Below are 4,785 nucleotides of genomic sequence, written 5' to 3'. Positions count from 1 at the left end.
AACTAACTAATATTAATTTTAACATTCTTAACGAGTGCATCTTGTTTCTAACTATACCTTTTTTTCACCGTTTTAAAGACAAAAATTAAGAAGAAGATGAAATTTTAAGATTAATTATTATAATTACTAACACCTTGGACCGATAAAAAGGTTCAAATTATTCTTCAACGATAGATTGAAAAGCATTGTCTATGATATTTATATACATAATACTAATGGACTTAATTTGTTATTAATAGACACTAGGTAAATAACTACACAATCGCAAGCTATGTAATGTTACGTTTCTCACCAAGAATATTTTTCTGAAAAACGAGCAACAGGACGACTAGAATATTGTTTTTCAAAATACTCAATAGATGACACTAGTTATGCTATTAAATGATGTATTGATACCAATGCTAGCGTAATTGTCGTTGATCCGATAGACAAATAACGCTTAGTCATTTAATAGGGTTAAGTCTCGTAACACTACCGCAGAAATCAAATTCGCCTGTTTTAGCTGGATTTCTTAGAAATTTCCTTGAATAAAGAAAGATTTATGAAATATAAGACTAAGTTGTTATATTTTCGAATATTCAGATAAAGCTACACACAAGGGCTCTCTGCTTAACCTTCCACGATCTTGAGCTGATGGACTAGCCGTCCCTAATTTAGCAGTGAAAGACCAGAGAGGAGGCAGCTAGTCATTACCACCCACCGCCAACTCTTGGACTAGAAGAAAAGCAGATAGGCACTGCCAATTATTGGGCTACACTAATCGAACATCGGGGTTTAACTGTCACTCTTATAACATACCCATGACCCTAAAGTGGCGAATGCTATTTTGCGACAATGGGACGCGAGCCAGGAGCCCTCTGAGTCGCAGTCCAACACATCAACCACCAGGTCACGCTCAGCCTAGTAACATCCAACTGAAAATGTTTCCTTTTATGCTGTTTATTTTGCCCTAAAATTCACAACCAGGGATTCATGTCGTACCAAAAATGGGTTTAAAGAAATTTTTGAATTTGTAGATTGTTAGTTACAATCATTACTGGTAACACAGTGCGAACTGTGTATTTTAATATTAGAATATTGCCCGGGAGAATATAACTACGTAAATAATTTCTACCTGGTGATTCGTTACTGATTATTAAGGATGATAAGTCGTCTATATGTAGATTTCCTAGTAACAGGAAGATTGTAGATTAAGGAAACGTCTAAACTATACTCTCTAGCCAGCTTATTTCTTCATCTCGTATAAATCTTACTTAACATGTATTGAGGCTTATTAAAATAATTTGTTCATCAATACAACAAAACAAAGGGGACTCATGTAATATCCTCCAAATGCATGAACTTGTGTGTATTTTATACAGCAAATAAAACACATTTTTCCTGACGTTGTATTCACGTATATTATACACAGAGATTCTGATAGTCCTGTGGAGTTATTAGAAAGTTAACAAGGTTTCTCTAGTTAATTAAACATGGACATAGTCTCGTATTGAAGAATTAGTCGACAAGAAGCACCCCTTTTTTGTTATTGCTTTAAACAAAAATCAAAAGTAACTGTCAATATTTCAGTTCTGCACTTAATGATAAAGGGAGTCTATAAAGAGAAACGTAAAAAAAAATGGCCATTAGAAACATTCTTACAATAAAAACCGAGCCCAGTCACCACTTCCAGACTTTGCTGTTAGAATTTGTTCTGACATACACGGATCTATCATGTCGATTTTCTGAATTTGAGAAATTTGTCAAAGCAATGTCCATATTTCATGGAATCCTTTTTTTTCCACGTAAAACATAAAACAGTGGCTGAACTTTCTTATTTCACCTTCTATATCGGTAAAAACAATGTTCTAATTTTTTAGATCCTCAGGTTCACTTATGCAGTAATAAACATTTTAAAATGAATTTGACCAAATACTTGGTACGGTCTAAATGAATATTTAGTTAAACAATTTGAACTGCAGAGCACAAAAAGAAAACACAAAGTGAATTCGATAACTTTAAAAAAAATAATAAATATTTCCGTTGTATATTTTTAAGATGTTTATAAGTTACATCATTCTAACATTTGGTATTCTCATCCCCAAACAAAACTTTTGGTTTCCTCCTCTTCCTCTTTGACGTCTGGTCTAGCTTTTTCATTCCTGTTCATGTAATATTTGTGAATACAATAAATCTAAGTAAACAATAGTTAACTGTAAGAAGGCTAAACAAATAGTACTTTAACCACCAATGAATCAAGAGACCTGTAATGTACATTATCTTTTACACTTTTCCCTATTACAGAAACTTTTAGGTAGATAAAAATGAGTCAAACTTTATAAATCAAAGCCGAAGAGCACGTGACTGATATTAATATAAAAAAACACAACCAAAACCTATCAATTTTAACAGCCGTGGTTTATAGTGTATAAAATACCATCTGTCGCTGATTTTTATGCAAACTTTTATGTACTTAAACGTAATATCGAAGCTTCACTAAATTCATTGTCTATTCTTTTATGAGAAAAACGCGTAAGTTGAAAGTTAAACATTCACGGCTCTTCAGTACTCAAGAGTTAGTTCGAAATAAAGACTTCGAAGAAATTGATATTTACGAAAAATAATACAGTTCCATGTTAAATAAGTAAGTTAAAGTTGTGAATTTTTAAAAGTTTGCTATAATTCTGCTATATTTTGTTGTTAGTTAGAAATTAAGTCAATTATAATATGTCTCGCAAAACATGGATTTTAATCCTGGCTTCATGTTAAAATAAATTATTACACGTTTTAACTTTTCACCCGTTTAATTAAGCGATTTGTAATGATATGTAACGTTGCTAATTCACGACAAAGTAAAAAAGAAACAAGAGAGTGATCTTTAAATGGGATTCGATATATTTTAAGATTATTGATCTTTAACTGGGATTCGATATCTTTTAAGATTATTGATCTTTAACTGGGATTCGATATCTTTTAAGATTATTGATCTTTAACTGGGATTCGACATCTTTTAAGATTATTGATCTTTAACAGGAATTCACCATTCTTTAAGGTTACTGATCCTTAACTGGGATTTACCATTCTATAAGATTACTGATCCTTAACTGGGATTCACCATTCTTTGGTATTACTGATCCTTAACTGGGATTTACCATTCTATAAGATTACTGATCCTTAACTGGGATTCACCATTCTTTGGTATTACTGATCCTTAACTGGGATTTACCATTCTATAAGATTACTGATCCTTAACTAGGGTTTACCATTTTTTAAGCTTACCGATCCTTAACTGGGATTCCCCATTCTTTAAGATTACTGATTCTTAACTGAGATTCCCCATTCTTTAAGATTAATGATTCTTAAGTGGGAGATTGATACTCCATTGTCTGTTTTGATATATTCAGTAATGTACTCTATATTACAATGTTTAAAGGGCATTTAAATTAGAAAATATTAAGACTAGAGATTATTACCTCAGTATGACGTATAATTTTGTAAGTACTGTATAGCGGTATTGTACGTTCTGAGGATACTGTCTGTTGTATACATTTGAGGAAGGAGTAGTGTTATTAAATAGGAAAGCTTTGTGAATAACTGATGCTAAGTATACTAGATGTACTTCCGCAGGGTCCCCGAAACTGTTCTGTTTCAAGAGTAAATAAAACTAAAACTAAGAGTAACAAATGATTTTACTTCTTGCTTTTGAAGTTCATATGTCATGTTGTGTTGTAGCCTACATAGGGCATAATTATTCTCGTGATTCATGGCATGCGCACGTTTTACTGACGTCACGACAGTAGAAATTGCAACGTTACGCGTCCCTTATGTAACGTCATTTTAGTATCTATTGACTGACTGACTGACTGACAGGCAACACACTATTGTATTGCTGTACGAGTAGTTAAAACAGGTGACCCTTCCGGGTGCCTTCGGCCCCTTTTGGGAAATGAAGTTTGGAATATACGATTGCGGTTAGAAAAAAAAACACTCCAGCAGAAACTGAAAAATTGCATAGAAATTTACATAACTGAGCACTTGAAAACCTATATCTCTGAAATATGAAATCAAAATTTACAGTATACCTTTTCGACTGAAAATATTTTCAACCGTGCAAAAAAACAAACAAACAACAACACGATTTCAGAATAATCTTGAGAGTTAATGTAAACATCTGTAATGACAAAATTGATATGAGTAGTAAAACATGTCTTCATTTGTTAGAAAGCTACGATAGGAATTGTCTGAATGTGTCATGAAGAAGTGACGAAACAATGATTAACAACAGGGAAAATATTTTCAACTGGTTCCTTCCAAATGTTTGGTAATACTAGATAATTTTGTAAAAAAAAAAACAAAAAACTTTAGGAAACCAGATAACTTGGATAGGTGTAAAGTTTTCCAACTTTGGACTTAATTTCGATAATACTATTCAACAATTTCATGCTGATGCATCAATTACTAAACTGATTACAACATATGGACCCATAAAAGGGGCAAATCTGTAAATAGGAGTAGTTTCGTATTCTCAGAATAAAAGTTTCCTTACGAATTTCAAGAAAACCAACAGTTATGTAGTTATTAAGTCTTCCTTACTATAAAAGCTGTAACTTGCAATAAAATAATACTTATAATCAGTAAGTAAATTCACAACGAAACTATATGTCACAAATAATGGCTGGAGACGGCTTGAATGGGTAATGAAGAAAAACTTTAATATAAGTTTACCACAACAGCAAATGTACAACGTTTCGACAAGGTTTTGTCATCATCAGGTACAAGTAATTTACACTGACACGGATATATATA

Source organism: Limulus polyphemus, unplaced genomic scaffold (genome assembly GCF_000517525.1).
Source record: "Limulus polyphemus unplaced genomic scaffold, Limulus_polyphemus-2.1.2 Scaffold2045, whole genome shotgun sequence".
In the NCBI taxonomy this organism is placed as follows: domain Eukaryota; kingdom Metazoa; phylum Arthropoda; class Merostomata; order Xiphosura; family Limulidae; genus Limulus; species Limulus polyphemus.
This window is presented reverse-complemented; position numbering follows the sequence as displayed.